Consider the following 19,173-nt stretch of genomic DNA (forward strand, 5'->3'; position numbering starts at 1 on the left):
TATTTATATACCCATAAATATGGCCTTCTACTTGAAAATACCTAGTGCAGTACCTGCAACTGATGTGTCACATCAGTATGAACTAAGGATTGGAGATCAAGATTTACCTCCATGTTTACAAGTCTTTGCTTGCTTCACGGTGCCAGGGTCCCAGTTCAGTTGTTCTCAGCAGGACTGTAGCATTGGGCTTTTTCTAACCCTAATATGGAAAATGGAAGGGATTATTTGGGGAATCGATGATCAGCTTAGGAATTCTCTGGTTAATGTTAGGAAATTACTGCACCATAGAATGCCTAAATGTAGTTTGAATCAGCTACAAATTGACCAGGAATAATGGTTATTGCTTCAATTTTAATGGTCACTTCAGGACAGTGGGATCCCTGAAACCTGAAGCACCCAAGTTTAGCTGGAGGGAGGTTTGGAGTGTTGAAAGTCCCCAAACAGAACAAAGAAATTAAAATGTTGCCAGCCTTTAATAGCCACAAAGGCAGGGTAAATCAGAAAAAGACTCATGGACATGCACCCAAAGCTTTGAAACAGGAATGGGGAACATGCTTTCATAGTGGGTTGGCAAGAGCTCCTGGTGTTTAACTGTGAAACAAGCTAGGATCAAACCAAGCTGTCCTGGGCACCGAGAGAGAGAGAGAGAGACTCTGCTGCAGAAGAAGTCATGAAGGTGTGTATTTGGGGGGAGAGGGGAGCAGTTGTCGACCCCTTGGAGAATTCTTCCCCAAGGCCAAAAAACTCTCCAGAGAGGTGAGGAAACTGAGGCATGGAAATGGATAATGGCATGTTTATTCTTTTTTCCTGTGAAACCTAAGTAAATAATTTGTTTTAGGACTGTGTGCACAGTCTCTGGGTGTTATGTTTAATACCTATCATGTACCGAGGAAGCGTTACACTATAAATCCAGATTGCCGATAAGGGTGGGGTCCTAGGAGATGGTATCGTTACTTGGGAATCTGGGGGGGAGGGGGGTCAGCAAAGGTCCAGGGAGCCTAGGCCAGCTGGCCCCCAGGGCTTCATTTCTAGGGCAGGGGAACAGACAGAAACCCCATGCACAGGAAATACACCAAGTAAGAAACAGTGTTGTTGCTGATTTAGGCCAAGGTAAGTTTAAGAACACAGAGGTTCAAGGGACTGAACCAACTCAGCATCTGGTGAGTTTGTGGCTTAATCAAGGTTGTGACAAGATCCAAACATTCATGGACAGGCAGGATGGAGACCTTCTCCTCTCCAGTGAACTGATATTCATCACAGAGGGCCTTCTTCAACTCAGCCAAGGTTAGAAAAGACCCACCCTCCACTGTCAGATTAGCTGAGCCTAGCCTGGGATAGAGGGTTTGGATAATCCCCTGACCTGCACATGCATGCGTGCGCGCACGTGTGTGTGCGCGTGAGTATGCACGTGTGCGTGTGGGTGTGGGTGCATGCACTCATGCACATACGCACGCACATGCATACAGGTGCACATATACCACTGGCTTTTTAGATAGAATAAAATCTGCTCAAAGAGATCACCATTCCAGGAGTAATAAGAACCAGGGGAGAGTCACCATTAGCTCAGATAACAGGAGTCTCTGCTTTGGAGCAGGAATATCTGGACTCTTGCCACATCATTGCAATGGACTTCAAGGGGCTGTGAAATGTGGCCTGGTGATGATGACTGCCAACATTTTAGTTATCTGTGGGGTTTTTGCAATGTTTTCCAGATTTCTCAGGCCTCCATACGATGTCTCACAACTAGGATAAGTCTAAATCTTTCTAAAAAAGACCAGAGTCTGCTGTTGACATGAAAATCCTCTTTTTTAAACCCCCGTATACTCCTTTATCCTATAACTGGAAACAAATATTGTAAGCTGTATAGGTTCTGTTAGAGTCTCCCACCACTTTCACTAACTTTATTCCAGATCAGTTCCAATGGCTCCCCAGGAGGCATTCCTGATTTACATGAGGATGAGATGAAAATAGGTTGCCACATATCACAGATTTATTTTCCAGAGATTTCTACACAGTTTCCATGTTTTCTAACATATCTCAACAGGTGACTGCAATGCAAGCAAGAGGCCCCTGGGAAAATGGACATGGTAGCTTATTATGTTTGGATGCTTGTAGATTCTTGCACTGTTTGAACAGCGCTCTCTCTGTACAGGTCTTGAGAAATGGAGGTTATTTACTTTTGTCTCAGCAATGTGGGAGGATTCATAAATTAGGGATTTTGTACTAAAAGTGATGGATGTCACCTTGAATTGAACTCAGAATTTCTCTTTATGTTCCATGGCAGGGCTTTTCACCCAGTGAACTTTCAGGCTGGTCACATTTGCTGCATACTTAGTAACTCTTCCCAAGACAGTGAAACCTGGAAAGTGAATGGACAAGGTCTGTAGTTTGTAATGTCAGGGAAAGTTAAAGTCCACTCAGACTCTTAGGCCCCAACTCTGTTCTTCCTAAAGCACTAAACTCACTGTAGCAGCAACACTGTGCTTCAACTTGTCTTCAACCTCAGCTTGTCCTAAATAAGGGAAATCTGTTGCTATTTCTATCTACTGCTGTTTAAGCAGTATCTGACAGCCTGAAGTTTTTATACTATTGTGTGCCTCATAAAGACTGCCCACTGAATAGTAAACTCATTTGTCCACAAAAGAAGTACAGGCAAAACCAGACCCCTCAAAACTTTAGATTTTTGATGAGTGCTTTCACTGACAGTAGGTGAGTTTGATGACTCTTACTACCATTTTAAGACTGTTGATTTCATACATGAGATGAGGTCTCATAAGTGTTTCAACAATAAAAAATAAAGCATTAGTAACAGAGGTAGGCATGCAGACATTTGAAAACATTGGATGTTTGGTTTTTGTTCATATTTCACAAACATTAGTATAAACTTTTCTTTCTTCTACTCTAGTCAAATCTTTCTTGTCTAATCCTCTTTTACCTAGGAAACTTCCCCCTTTCTGCCGTAAGTGTTCTTGCAAATCATGATGTACTTCTCACCATTTTCTTCTCCAGTCTGAAATCTCCTCCAGAAGCTTATTTCTAAGCCTCTCATTATATTTGCTTCTCTGTTATGAACACACTCCAATTTGATAGCATCCATTCTTGGGCAAAAGGCCCAATACTAAACACAGTTCTCTGACTTTCTTATCAGTGAACATGAAGTCAGAGAACTATGTTTAGTTTAGTGAATAGCTCCCTTCCTGGGGTATGGATGTTTTTACTAGAAATGTCACATGTTCCTAACAGAAATGCCACATGGCTGATCATGGTTTCTAACAGCGATCAAGTAGAATTCAGAACAAAAAAGAATTGCATTTTAAATTGACATTTCTATTTGCAGTTTATTTGCTTTCTAACCAATAACTGTGGTAGTCATTGCAGACAATTCTGGTTTAGAAAAAAGGAGCAACTCAAGCTTGGCCATAGATGAATCATCCTGCAGTTCAACACTAGTGAAAAAGTGAGTCTCAGAAAGGGATGGAGACAACAAAGAAATGGCTTTTACTGTTTAAGTTCTCCAGATGGAAAGCATCTGTTTGCTCTTCTTTTCCTAAATATTAGCAAATGCTCCAGAATATTTCCCTATTTCCAGTATCATGCTGTGAAAGAATGAAGAAAGCTGGCCACTTGTAGAACTTGTGAAAGCCTGTATTCTTTTTAAACTATTACAATATAAAGGTTGAATGCATTTCTGCCTGATAGCTGCTGCACAGCCTAGGACAGTGTTTTTCCAACTTTGTTCCATAGAACCCAGGGGCTCATCATCATCATCATCATCATCTGTAATAGGTCATCAGGGGGTCTACAAAGAGATTGCAAGGCAAGCTAGGAGGCAGTGCACTGCCATTGCCAGGCTGGGGTGCTTGGCTCCGCATCAGTCTTTAGGACGGAGGTAGGTAAGCAGAAGTGACATGAAAAGGTTCTGTGATCTTAGAAACTCTGAAAACCATTAACCTAGGAAAATCCAGCTACTGGGCTATGTGTCTAGGTAGTCTACAGGTGGAACGTACCTGCAGCTACCTGCTTCAGTTGGAAAGCATCCATGCTGCTGTCAAATGAATGGCCTACGCTCACACAGAATACACTGGCTGGTGTTGCTTCATGAGGCAAGTACTTCTAAGGAGCGCACAACTGCTCTGCTGCTGAATGTACAGCATAGGATATAACATAGACCCTAAGGACTTCCATGACAAGTTAATGGGAAACAGTAATATAACGGGTGCCAAGAAGAGCAGCATCTAAAGGGTTAATCTGGAAATTCTCCAGAAAATTGTATACTATTGCATTATATAGATCAGAGAATAAAAGTGTAAAGTAATCCCAAGACTTTGCTCATGCTTGGCATGAAGGCTTCACTAGAGTGATAGAAACAAAGTAGAGTGCTTCCTGAATGCAGTGGGGATCACCTGAGTTGGCCATAAAATGTGATGGAATAAACGTTTGGGTCTGAAGGACCCAAACGTATCTGTCAGAGGGCAGTGATGGGGCTAATCCTGCATGTATACATCACTGTAAATTTACCATTAGCCCCATTAAGAGAAAGAGCAGGTTGCTTTTTGAATAATACCATGGCAGATTCAAGCACCTTAGTAAAAAAAAATAATTCAGGTCATACCCTTGTTATTCAGACAGATGAATATTGAATTTGATGCTCACCAGAATCTTATTTTAACAGTGACTTTCAGATTAAGTTAACAGTCTCTCCCAACTCCAGGGAACATTATGGCTTTTATGTTATGCCTCAAGGGCCCCTCAGCCTATTCACAAGGCACTGCTGGAATCAGAGAGAGATAAATTCCTTATCAAAACACTTGTGTTTTTATCACAGCCCTGCCAGTAAATACAGACATACTAGGGACATCTACACGAGACACTAACTGTGCATAGCCTGGTAATACTGCTTAGTAGCATGTCACAGCACAAATAGTGCTAATATGCTACTACACAGTATTATTAACCGGCTGTGCAGTAGCATCACTAAAAGGCATGTGCACAATAATGCTGGTTACTGTGCGTTGATTTAGTACTTGGTTATACAAATACTAAACTTAATGCACCATAACTACGGCACATTAATGAATGTGTAGACACATCCTCTGGAGCCTAAAAGATACAGACATGGATTTTCATAGCCAGTTCTGAGTGGGTTAGGACCAGGATGCCCGTCCTAAGAGAACATTGGTCAGGGGAATGATTCCCACCATAAAGCACAGTGACAGTATCAGTGCGTAAGGATAAGGTGTAACCCCCGATGTATTTTGTACAGTTATCCAATTTTACTCTGACTTTTGTGGACTAACTCTGAATTTACATTGATATTTATGAGACCCCTTGAAATCCAACAAGGGACTACTCTCAGGTGAGAGACCGAGCAATTTCAAGTAGGTCAAAACTTAAACTATAAAAAGTTATTTGTGTAGGTGCAACAGACTGTTCCCATATGGAGGTCCAGCAATATAAGTGAATTCTGCCTCAGTTTCTCCTGCAGTTTCCAGGATCAGAAGTGATACCAGCCTTTTCTCCTCAGATCAAATCAGTGGTCACTTAGACTGCACCCTGCCTGGAAAAAGAAGACCCCTTCCCATCCTCCCCAGCTCTCTGGTGCAATAATTTTCAAGCCACCCTGTTTCACGGGTCTGCAAGATGAAGAGTGTTTGTAGATGACATACCTCCCCAGTCTGAGTTTTGATTTCAGAGTCAGAAGAAAAGCAGAGAAAAATAGCTTTTATTTGTAAAATCAAGGGCCAGTTGCAGTGCCCTGTACAAATGCCAACTAGAGTGATTTTATTTGATCACCCTAAGCTCCCCTTGCCATACTGATTGGACACAGTACCCTTCACAGCCTACCCTGAGCTTATCTGCTGTGGCAGTGTCACCCAAGGGAGAAAGCTCAGGGCTGGGAATCAAACTCCTGAGCTCTGTTCCCACCTCTGCCTCTGACTTGCTGTGTGGCTTTAGACACGTCACTTCCCTTCCCAGCTTTTCCATATCTTAAATGAGGAATGTTATTGGCTCCTGCATGGCTTGCCAACATGACGTGAGGATGAATTATTTACTAGGACAGATTCACCTCTGTCTTATATCAGTTTTGAGCAGAGCACAGGGTCCACAAAGACAAAAGCATCACCGGAGAAGGACATGAGGTGACAACCTCTTCTAGGAGCCCACAGGAGACCAATGGAGAGTGCTGGCTGAGCCTGGGGCATGGTCAGAGAGACCGGGTGCTGTGCTGCCTCAGTGAATCCCTTTAGCAGTCTGTGCCAATGCCCTGCTTAAGCTAAAGCTTCCCTCCCTCCAGACAGGATGACAGGGGAAAGTCCATTTGCCCCTCCTCCCACAGAAAGATGTGGCATGGAGCCAGATTGGTGTACCAGCCATGATGAATCTACTGGTAATTAACACTTCTTACAGCATGTGGAATCTGCAAAGCCCACTGTACCTATTAGCACGGTACTTCTCTGATGAGTGAAGTGGTCCTTGTATACAACAACTGTAAAGCACTTTGAGGTATTTTGCAATGCATGGTCCTAGAGGCCATGCATTGCAAGTACAGCAACAGCATGTGTTATTTTGGATTGCTTCACTCATGTCTATGATGACACTACACTGTGGCTGTATCCACATGCCTCTTGCAAGTCTATACAGCTCACTTATTATGGTTTATTTAGTAATCAGGCTATATGTGACTAATTCTAACTCTTATGAAGTTTAGTTAATTTTTTAAATTTAAATCAACAGGGGGGAAAAAAGGCTTCAATTCAGCTAAGCACTGAACTCATGAAATAAATTCTTATTTTCAAACTACTGAGAATTATAAACAGACTGGAGAGCAAACCCAGAATCCCAACAACCTGGAAACTATGAAAAATTACTTGACAGTGTCTTTTGGACCCCTGTATTGTTTTAAATTAGGATTTCCCCATTCTTCTGTCTGGATCAGTTACAATAGAACAATCCATCTTTTCAGACGCTGATCGTAGCACAAGGCGCCCTCTCTTTCAAAGCACAAGGAAAGCTCAGCCAAATTGAGCAATCTGATTGGCCAGGCATCCCACAGTGCCTGATAATAATTCTTTCTATAATGATTTTTATTAGACTTTTTAAGTACTGTTTCGTCCGGGGAGCTTGAACCTCCCATATTTTATTCCTTCCTTTTGATTATCTGACCAAAGTGTCAGACAGCTCTGGATCTCGGCGCCATTCGGATTCCAGCGCTGCACACATCCTCTCAGGCATCCTGCTGCAATTCACAGCATTTCCTAGGCAGTCTATAAGGCAGAGTCTCTGTAAGCTACTCTGCTCTAAGAGAAGCAGCCAGGGCTCCTGTGAACAGCAAAAGGCTGTAGAGACTGAAATCCAAAAAGAAACCTAGCTGGAGGCCTTGTGCAGCCAGTTCTTCTTAGATGCTCACTTTACTTCCTGTTTTATATCTTTGGGGCTTCCTAGCCAACCACTGTAGAAGCCTCCCGCCAGTGATGGAAATTAATGCTAGGCAAATCTCAAAAGCATGGGCCAAATTCATTTCTTGTGGGTGGAACAATGTTGACTTTAGTGGACTTGCACATGGTACAGTTTGGCCCTGAAGATCCAGAACAACATGCAAAAGTAGTCCGAAGTTGCGGTCCTATATAACATTTTTCCACACACTGCGTCACAAGCTGTTCTGTCTTGTTGGGTGCTTCTCACTTCTGGCCAGGCCAGGAGTGATCACAGTTTTTTCTATTTCCGGTCCTTTTTTGACATGTAGTCTCATCCAGAATATTGAGGTGCAGACAGAAGATCAGCCAAAGGAAAAATCATTGTTTTAGGGAGAGGTATGCGGGAAGTTTTATACTCCTGTCAGTCAGTTCTTCTTTATTCTGAACCTTGTCTAGACTGGCTTGGGAACCATTACCTTAGGTGGGTGATTTCAACTAGTCAGTTTATTTAAATAAATAAATACAACTGATTTGGGGTTAGAAGCAGCCTTGAATGACTTTCAGCTCAAAAAAGGTCTATTCATTTTCAAGTCTAGACCTGAAATTTCAGTGAGGAGGCTGGGTCCTGGGTTTGGGTTTAGCCTTTTGACCTGCTGGGAAGGAAGGGTCCTGCTTAGGTAAAGTGACAATAAAAGATACCCTTGAGGTTTCTGGGCATAGGACAAACCCTATAGTTCTCTCTATCTTGCAAAGTCCCTAATATAGCCTATTAGTCAGGGTCTTCCTACAGCTTGGTTAAACTGATCAACTGTGGAATGAACTACGTGGCCATTATAGAAAGAGGGACCACACACAAAGTTTGACTCCCGATTCAAACTTTCCCAATGCTTGGGGCAGATCCAGTACAAAGGTTGGATCAGGCCCAGCTATCATTCTTGTGATGTGCAAGCATAATTGATATCTTCCAGAATCTGTTTCTGAGATGGGAAATAGGCAGCTGGTCTCTGTTTAAGAATAATTTGAAATAGTTTTAAGGGGAAAAGAAAACCCTGCAAGCTGTTAAGAGTCTTTTGAGACTGTTCTTGTTTCTAAGTCTCTGATGGGAAAGAAACCTAACAACGTACAAACAAAAAACCCTACAAACAAAGTCTGTGGCTCCAGTCTGACAAAATGCACACTTTATAGGACATACTAGAAAACATTGATTTAAAAGCATCATTCCTCCATGAGGGAGAGTTATCTCTCCTGCTCCAGTGAAGACCTAGTCCTGGGCTTGTACTAAGCTTCCTAAACTCACCCTAACTTTTAGGGGAGCTGAGAAAAGTTAGTGCCCTCAGAAGGTGTTCAGCATGTCCCAGATTCAGGACTCTTGGTCACATCCAAAGGCTTAAATCCCCCTCTGCCACAGTCAGGGAAATCAATAGACAGCACTCCCTTAGACATACAGAAACTTGCTTTATGCTGATTATTGTTTTGGTCTCTGCTGCAAGCTTTCCTCTTCTTCTGTGACCTTCTTGGGTCTTTATGCTGGAGCTGGAAGACTTTGCAGATATGTTGTCTCTCCAGCGGGACCAAAGAACAAAGTAAATAGCATCTATCACAGTGTTTTAGCACATCTGCCTTTGGATCTGGGCAGGACTGGGAAGTCAAAAGGAATAATGCACCCAAGGGAATTGGCATCAACATGAGCATCATAAATTAACCATTAACATTATTTCTGAATTTCAGAAAAAAACTTTTTTTTCTAGCCTGGATTAAAAATTCACAGGGGTTTAATTTTATCTGTCCAGTAGATACACCTGTAGCCATCAAGTCCAAGTAATCCAACATAGTTAAATGATTTATGGGGGCTGCAACAGGAAATACAGAGGAATGCAACATTCAAAGGGCCCTTCTGGGTCATCAGCTCTAGTCCTTTGCTGTTACAGATACTATAGATAACCATATTATTTCATTATATTAATAAATTTATCAAGAACCACCTTGGTGGGAGAGAGGGAAGTTTCCACTAGTACTCCTAGTTAAGTACATCCCGTTTATGAGTCTGTGGGCCAAAATAATATCTGGGTAGTAGCAAATACTACATAGAAAAGTGACATTAGAAGAGGATTCTTCTTATCTCATATCTTCTTTTAATCTGATTTAGCAGATGGGAACAAGGGAGGAAACCAGCACTGTGCAACTAGTCAGCTACCTGCCTTATATCAGCCAGGCATACCAAGAACTCCAATAGTCCACAGAATACAACTGGGAAACTTTGGTTTGGAAAAGTTGGTCTGTGCAACTCTGCTGAGCCCCAGCAGGAATAATCAGAGATGCACCCACCCACAACACAACTGCTCAGACCCCTCAGACTTTGGGAAAGCTCAAGTCTTTTGAAACTTAGGGCCACTTTAGAGCAATTATCTAAATCATTGGGATAACTTCTGCTCTGAGTGAAAGTAATGGCAAAACTCCCAATAACTTATGTGAAATGTCTTAATCTGAACCCTCATATAATAAGGTTTCTGATTTTTGAGGGATTGGGACCTTTTTAAGTACTTTGCAGTTGTGCATTTTTCTTTGGTCATGGCTGTAGAGCACTTTCAGGGGCCAGACTGGGCAAAAACTGCCACTTCTGCTTACACCCACATGAGATGTTTCAGGAATAGACCTCTCATCCAAGCAGGCATAACCTTTCTCTGGTGTATCTTAATTCTGTTTTCCTGCCATTTTACCAGTGACACTCATGTCCCCCCCTTCTAATTCCAGGTTCCTTCCTGGAGGGAGAGTTTCTCTATGAACTGTCACCCATGGCCAAGGATCTCTGGTGACCATTAGGTCACCTGGATCATTGCCAGGGCTGTTTGAGAAACATACCCAGGACATACCATGTTGCTGTGCAAAAGTAGGGATTTCCTGCAGATTTTATAGTTTTGCAGTATTGTCCACAGAACACAGGGTGCAAAATGGGACAGAATTTCCTAGAGGTTTCCACCACCTTCACCCACCCCTTCCTCCATTTACAGTTGTAACCTTTCATTTGCAATAGCTCTCGCATAAAGCAATTATGCAAGGGGTTGAGTTACTGAAAACTGGACAGGAGATAACTCTGGAGACTATACTGTTCGAAACATTCCTGCATTTGCTAGGGGCTGGACTATGTTTGGCTTGAAAGGCCATTTCTACTTGTTAGATAGAAATATGATCCATAAGGAGGGAACAAGAGAATGTTAGTTGTTTTCTTGGTCCTGGAGAGAGAGAAATCACTTGCCATGAGTCTATCTTTGTATTAATGTAGCAAAAAACCCTCTTTTTTTTCAAAACACATCTATTATCCACCAATTTGCATGGAAATATCTCCATTTTAAATGCTAAAATCCATGCAAAGAACACACAATTGCACTTGCAGGAGAAGACTTCAAAAAAGACTTTGAGGGTTGCCCATTGTGAATCATGTAAAATAGCTTCACTGAACAAGTAGCCCAGGAGACCATCATCCAGATCTGAGCATCCAAGTTGTTCGAATCCTGATGAGAGCAGCCACTCTGACAGCACCATATCTGAGTTATTGAGTCCTTACTGATGCTAATTTACCACACTGTGACAGGGCACTTAGTACACCTGTCACTTTAAGAAGTGGCTAGATGTACACCTTGCTGGGGTCATTTGACCCCAGTACTCTTTCCTGCCATGGCAGGGGGTCGGACTCGATGATTTGCTCGGTCCCTTCTGACCCTAGAAACTATGAAACTATAAGAGAGGAGGTTTGGGAAACAGCTCAGGCAGTAATCTGTAGTGCTAACAAGCGTAGCACTGCTGAGCCTATAAGGATGCTGCAGGTTTTTCCTCCCAAGGTGGAGAATGTTGCATTGACTGGTGTTAAACACCTTCAGGTTGTCATCTGCCCATTTCCTGAGCCTGTCAAGGTCAGCCTGGATCACCCTCCTGTCCTCAGGTGTGGATGTTTTACCCCAGAGTTTGGCGTCATTTGCAAACTTGGCCACTCTATTTCTAACACCAATGTCCACATCATTGATGAAGATGTTAAATAGTATAGGTCCTAGGACAGAGCCTTGAGACATGAAAATGTCTCTCTACCAGTGTTCTGTCTCAGTTGATTAAGGTACAGATCCTCAAAAGTTCAGGCTTCGGAAACTCAAACAACCTACTTACATACCTGAGTATGAATTTAAGAGCCTTGTTATAAGCCAAGGTTTAAAGCTTGCCCAAAGCGATTTGCACAAATCCTGAGAGGGGACTGGTGTCAGAACTAGGGCTAGAACCCCATGGACTTGTCTACACAAGATATTTACTGTGCAGTAGACTAATTAGCTGCACACTAAACATCACATGTCTACACGTGTGACCCTATTAGGCTGAAGTAAACTAATAAACTGCAGCAGGATAGTACTTGTATTTAGTGTAAATACAAGTACTATCCTGCTGCAGAGTTTTGTATTCCGCAGCAGCACATATGTAGATGCTGCCTCAACTGGCTGGTGTACTAAAGTGCTTCAGTGTGGAGGCTGCTTGCCAGCTAGCCTCATGCTGAAGCACCCTCATGCCCTAGCCAGCCCTTCCACAGCATGTTGAGCTTGGGGGGAGCATCCCCAGGCTGGCAGGCTGACCCCCAGGACCCGCTGCCAGCCAGGGCTGCTCTGACCCAGCTCAACATGCTGTAGCCCTGGGCACACGTGCAAACAGTGTGCCAGAAGCAATAAACTCTGGAGTAGTAAACTCTGGAGTTTACTGCTTCACATTAATATGCACATGTAGATGGGCCCTATGTTCAAATTACTAGTCCTCTTGCCTGCGCAAGAGAACATAACTCAAGAGGCCCAAGAGATTCACTCCCAAATGCTATGTCACAGAATGTGATGCAATACAATGAAACAGAATTATTACAAACTGGGGGGGCTGTACTGCTCGGAGACCCAGGGTGCTGGTGCTTTTCATTTGCCCCACGGTTGCAGTTCCTGGACCCTAAGGTGGTTCAGCATATTTAGTATATAACTACTGATTCAAACACAAGAATTTTACAATGAGAAGAGCCAAAGTTCATGCATAAGGTTAGAGGGTTGTAAGGGGCCTACCCAGGATTATGACTCCCCAGCAAACACTAAGGAAAGCAGCTTTCATTCTCCCTCCAGTCTATTGTTTTTACTCTCATTGAGATTTGCAGGTGATGCTGCTATAGCAATAGGGCATCTTGGCAGAAGGCGGGGATGCAGAGAGGTAGAGGAGGCAGAGGAGGCACAGAGTGGGGATGTTCTTTAACAACTATACACCATTCCCCCTCCCACCCCTTCTACCCTGCAAAGCAAAAGTCCTCCTTTGACGGCTCGTATTTTGCCTTGGGAGTCAAATCTTGACAGAGTTTTGGTTTTGTTCCTTTTGAAACATTGAGCAGCCAAGTTTGGCTTTTCCTTTAGCAAGAAGGAATTCATTATATTATATAGCATCCTCAAGAGGGAGATTGAAGCATCTGGAAGAGAAATGCAGGAGGCAAGAGGGTCTTTTCCATGAGGTGGGGATTGAAGCTGTCCTCAGCTAGGCTTGCTTTTGCTTTCTTTTTTAAGTGGAATGAAAGCAACCAGGGAAATTTCATAGACTGTGCTTCCAGGTACTTTGGTGCTCAGATTTCCAGAATCCAAAGCAATACAGTGTGAGAATGCTGCAGCAGATTAAAAAAAAGCAGCTGACATATACATCTCAAAACTGACCAAAAGTCAGACCCAAGAACCTGTACTCCTCTGACTTTTGCATAAATTCAGTGGCAGGTTAGGATCAGCTCATGTGTTCTTACAGGCTGGTGATTTTACACTAGTGCAGTTGCCCATCTTAGGGCAGCCCAGAGAGCCCCAGTACAGGGCTAGATCAGATCAGTTGGTTTTACAGCACATAACTTACACATCACCCACAGAGACCATCGATCTTAGGGTGTGTTTACACCATAGCAGCAGCAAGCTCCCAGCAGGACATTCCTGAGCAGTCCCTACCAGTTTGTAGACTCCAAATCTGGAAATACGCCAGTGAGGCCACTCTAGAGTCATCCCCAGTGGCAAATCTGAAGCATGCCGGAGACAGAAGTCCTGAGAGTAGCCACAGAGGAACACTTCAGAGCACCTCCCTGTATATTGTTGGGTTGGCTGGGTCTGAGTGAGAAGGAACAGCAGGGGGTGCTCAGAAATGTCTTGGCTACGGCACATTGCTGTCACAGGGTAAGAGTGGAGCATTTCATAGCCTTTAAGGCAGGTACTCCTGCAGGATTGTGCTACTACCCTCATTTTATAGATAAAGAACTGGGGCCCAGAGAGGTCTGAGGTCACACCAGGACACAGCAGGGACTTGAATTCAGGACCCCTAAGCCCCAGTGCCCCAACTACTGGACTGTTCTTCCTCCTATTAATGTAGTCTAAGGGGTTTTGCTTATGTGCTGAGAGGCCTAAATACAGAAATTCATCAAGAAAAGCAACTAGCAGAAATGTTTGAAGAAGTGACTGTTAAAGAAGCAGATATCTGTCTACTGATATTGTTGTCTCCCCTTCCTATGGAGGGAGCTTTATACATTCTGCCTTTCTTGGTTGACTTTTAATAGTCCTCTAGTCCCTAGGGAATGTGGAGGTACCTTTCACTCCAGGCTGCCAGCAGGTCTTTGTGCCGAGCTCTCTAATTGTTCCAACCTGGCCTATTAGTCTGAAGAGGTCCTAGAGCCCTCTGCCTCACAAAATTCAGAGGTCTGCTCTTTAGCTGGTATGCCCAGGATCCTGCCTCAGCAGTGGACATGTCTAGTGGCTCTTAAACTTGCCCTAAGGTGCTGCATTTTTTTTCTGGACACAAGACTGACCTCAAACAATTTCTGACCTTGCACAGCCCTCTCAGTGAAACAGCACCAGCCAAGAGCCCAGCTGCACAGGATATGAATGACTGGGAAGTGGCCCATCAGTGCCAACCACTAATGTCATTCTTTGAGAAGGTATCCAGGCTTTTAGCAAAGGGCTTCATTGTACTTCTGTTTCTGGCACATATTTGGTTCAGTGTATGGGAAGCAGATCATTTTAGCAGGACAGCTTCCTGTAATGTGAAGTATTTCTGATGCTGTCCAGGTCTGATCCTGCAAAATGTACTCATCTGAGCTCTTCTGACTCAGATAAGTAGTCCCATTGACTTCAGTGAGGTGAATGGCATATGCAGGGAATACTTATAGAGGTATGGATTACAAGTCTAGCTAAACCTTCTGGTTCAAAGTATTCATTTTAAAGAGCTCTTTTGCTGTTTCTGGGTGCTTTTCTGTTTGATGCACTAAGCATGCTATTTTAAGAGGCTAGTTTTTGTGCAGATCTCCTTTAAGCGAGGAGAGGAGAGGAACTCAGCAGCTCTTCTGCTTGCAAAAAAATATCTCTGAGCTTGTTTCTATTTATTTTTATTTATTATTGTAAGAGACAACATCCCACAAAGGCTTTTAGAGGTATTTGATTTCAAGCAAGAGTCATTCAGAGACCAAGATGTGATATCACAGAAGTTATGGTACAAACAATTGACCTCCATAACTTCGTGATAAATCAAGGGACCAGATTCAGAATGATTCCTCAGCTGCCTACATGGGACAGAGCTCAGGCACCTAAGTTTCAAAGAGCAATTTAAAATGACCCTGTACAACAGCCACAACATTAAGTTCCTACATTCATTAGGTACCTCTGTTTTGGACTGTAAAGTCCTCTAGGGCTGCTACACATGTTTAGAAGCAATCCATATAAAGCACTTAGGGGCTCCAAGACACCCACCTCCCACTTCAACTCTCTTGAGGTTTAGTGTTTCTGGGAAACTAAACTCTGCCTGAGACCCTCCACCAGTATTCAAGTGAAAACTTCCAATGTTTCTAACTCACACTGGTGACATTTAACTCAACCTGTCTCAGCTCTGCAGCACTCTTCATGCATTTTACATCAAATAGTTATTGGTGAAAAACTAGAGATAAGCCTAGCAGCAGGACTGGAACTCATTACTTGCTGGCCAGTACTAATAGGCTACATAGCCAGAGTCGCTATTACTTGTTCTTGTCCTGGCCCCAAGATTCTTGCATTCTTGACTTCCCCATGGTTCAGCTTCAACAGGAATAATAGAGAAAGCTTTCACCAACCCTATGCTTTAGCCTGGTAGCTAGCAGACGCTTGTGGGAGGTGTGGGTTTGAATCCATTCAGGTTGAAGTGAGTTGAGAACCCAGGTGTCTCACTTGTTGGACAAGAACTTTACTTACTGACCTGCTGAGCCAAAGGTTGAAACCACCACCATCTGCTATGAATTACCTGCCTTTAGAAACTCATTATACATCTACCCCAGAAGTGAGATCAGGCACTGTGAATGACAAGTGAACACAGGCACTTAGGAAAGGATCCTGTCTCAGTGCATGCATCCAAATGATACTTATCTGGCTGCATAACTTCCATTTTCAGCACTTACACACAGTTTGCTATCCTGCTGTATGTGCTATATCCATCTGACTACTAAGTATATGTAGGCTTTTCTCTGGCCAACCAGGTGCACAGCTCCATACACACACATTTAAGCATAAATCCCAAAACTGTGGCCTGGAAGAGTCAGAAAATGGGGGTCCTCCCACATTTTAACTCAGGAGCTTAGTGATTAGGACACTTACCCAGGAAGTAGGAAAGCCATACTCTACATCCTCCTCACCAGAAGTTTAATCTGCACGTATCCAACTTCCTTGCTCTTATCATCAGGCCACAGGTTAATTATTATCCAAGCCCCTCTTGAACCTGAACCTTGCATTTAATATTCACTGATTGGAGAAAAGTGGGGACTGTTCTGCCCCACTGGGAGCAAGGGTCCAGGCTAAAACTCAGGGCCCTCTCATTTCCGAGGAACATTCATCTCATCAAGCATACATCCTGTAACTTGTTGTCTTCCTCCTGGCACCACATACCTCCCTCTTGGCTGTCCAAGGGGGCTAACTTCAAAAGGAGGGCTGGAGAGAGGACTGTGTTATGCCTAAACTGTGGTCTGGTGCCCAGAGCACTGTGCTGGAAAGATGTAGGCTCAATCCCTGTTTGGGTGAAGGGAGTCTAGAAACTTGGCAAGTGTCTGAAGTATGGGCCAAAAAACAATCATACATAGTCTGATAACCAGTTTATGCTGGATATCATGTTGTAAAATCATAGCATGGACAAGACTGTAGCTTTTAACACAACACAGTTAGATGGAGTCACAATGGTTTGAGATATAATATTGGCCTCACCTAGCTACATCACAATAAAAACTCTCTCTGCTTTTTCTCTGCTGGACTTTGCATCAACAGTGGTAGCAGTCCTTCAATAGTGCAGGGGGGCTGGATCCGATGATCTGTAAGGTCCCTTCCAGCCCCAGACAACCATGAAACCATGAGGATGACAGTCTTACAGTAAATAGAGAAGTCATCAGTGAGTCTGTAGATGACCAAGAGGCTGATCTGAGATATGTATGTTTGACTGCAGACGTAAAAAATAGAGAAAGGAGTAGATCCTGGTGATGCTGAGTCACAGCTCTTTCCTTTGTCTCTCACATCTATCCACCTCTTTAGTGAGGCACGTTTGCTCAAAGTGATCAGTGTCTTCTCATACATCACAGAACCATTGGGGATGATTCAGTGTTCAAGTCCCCCAGGTATTGATGTTAATATTGCATTTCATCAGATTGGGCTTTAAAATGTCTTTGAATCTCTTCTTTTGCCTTCTTCTAGAGCAGTGACCTATTTTGGGAACTGGCTGTCAGGCATCCTTATGATGTCCAGCAGAGGTGGTGTAAAGCTGGTGGTGTTTGCTTGAGCCAGAATACTGGCATTCATTCTTCTGCCCTTCTAGTTTAAGTATTCTTTCTTCATCTACCTGCTTCTCCATCTTCTCCATCAAGGACCCCTTTTTTTTTTTGGATTGTAATTAATCTGGAAACCTCACTCTCGACCTTGTCTGTATGGGTCACCCTACCAGAAGTACAAAATTCCAGACAGCATCATTCATGGTAATGTGCACGCCTCTCCACCACATCAAGGTTGCAATCCTTGGGAGGACTGGACTTTGCTTGTCCAGTTAGTTATATCCCTACTAATAATTCATCTTTTCTGGCAACAAAGCCATAGATTTATATTGATTTAGAGCTGCTCTGTATCAACTGTAGCTTATTTAAATTTAAAGGCATAACTATACCAGGATTAGTAGTTTTAAACCAGTATGTGTCTTCTCCAGGATCTAAATCAGTTTAGCTACATAATTTTTAAAACCAATAAATAAGTGTAACTTCCAAGCCTAGAAAAGACCATAGTTTAGATCAGAGGTGCCCAGCTTATCCAGCCCTGGGAGCTAGATGACTATCACAAGACTGGTTTGTAGACCTGATCTGGCACACGGGGCTGCACCAATAGGCCTGCGAGGCTCCCAATAGATCTGAAAATTTGTTAGCAGGGGAATGGTAGCAGCATTGATTGCCATGACTTCCAGAACAGGTCAGGAAATTTGGCAGGGGGATGAGCAGTGGCAGCGGTTAATTGCCATGGCTCTGGGAGCTGAGGCACTTAACACTGCCATGATTCCCCTGCCAACAAATTTCTATACCCATGGGCAGGATGGCATGGCTCCATAGGCCAGATCACCTCTGCTTACCTCTGGTTTAAATGAGTGGAAAGGATTAATACTAATGTTTAAAAATGTGACCATTTTGAAGTGTGTGGGCTAGCCTGCTTTCACATCAGTGCAAAGTTAGTATTAGTCTTTTGGTATTAGTAGAGTAGACTGTTGACTTACACTGTTATCATTGAGTAATTACCATATTACTTGAATAGAAGAGGACCTAAATATAAGATCCCCCCAATAATTAGATTTTGTATATGGAAAATTTATAAATTAGTTATAATTTTCCAGGCATAGAATCTAATTAGTGGAGGTTTGCCTGGAATTTTCCCTCCCAGAACTAAAGCTGGAAAAATAAATGGGGGGGAGGAGGCAGGTGGCCCTCTGGCCCTCTGCCCACCCAGCCTTCCTCCCTCTGTAGCCCCTTTCTCTTCCCAAAAGTCCTGGGATCCTGCAAAACTTTATATGCAGATGAGGCACAGGACAATCTGGTTTAGCTCCACCTCATGGTATGCAAGGCCACATTAATCATATGGGACAAGCTGAGAGGGGGTGACAGAGGAATTCTGAGTGAACTGTTTGGGTCCTCATTTGGTAACGTTTGCCAGACATTTAAGGCTGGTAAAGAAACAGAAATGGGGAATTGGAAATGGGGAAGAAAGACATGGTTCAGCTGTGGGAGTGAAGAAGTCCAAATGTGTTCAATGTAGTGGCTCACCATGACTTGGAAAAGAGTCAGTGCTGAGTGGAACTGCCTACATGGGGCACTACAATATATTTAATTCAGTTGGTTTATACTAACAATCCTTGTGGTAGGTTTTTATCAGTATGTTTGCCCAATATGTTTTATAGCTATGCTCAGTATTGGCTGCATTTAATCAACCTCATGGTTGGTTTGCATTACTGAGCACATGTTGCTTTTGGCAAAAGTGTAATGATAGACAACATATTTATTGAAGTTTTCTTGTATGTGAATGTAAGTTGAGAAGTTTTTTCCCTGTGCTGACTGGGGTAAAATTCTCTTCTTGAGTAAATATAGGAATTCAGCCCTATCTATGTATTCTTGGACTGCATAGAGAAGTAGGGCTAGAAGGGACCTCCAGAGGTCATCTAATCCAACCCCCTGCCTGAGGCAGGATCATCCCTATCCAAACCA

General features: G+C 43.2%; 1 protein-coding gene across 3 annotated transcripts in view; it reads left to right on the plus strand.

Moving 5' to 3' along the window:
* NTN1 (netrin 1) overlaps positions 1 to 19,173 on the plus strand; it is a 255,273-nt gene that overhangs the window by 182,395 nt on the left and 53,705 nt on the right. The window lies entirely within an intron of this gene.

Source organism: Gavialis gangeticus, unplaced genomic scaffold (genome assembly GCF_001723915.1).
Source record: "Gavialis gangeticus isolate Ggan-Ray unplaced genomic scaffold, GavGan_comp1, whole genome shotgun sequence".
Classification (NCBI taxonomy): domain Eukaryota; kingdom Metazoa; phylum Chordata; order Crocodylia; family Gavialidae; genus Gavialis; species Gavialis gangeticus.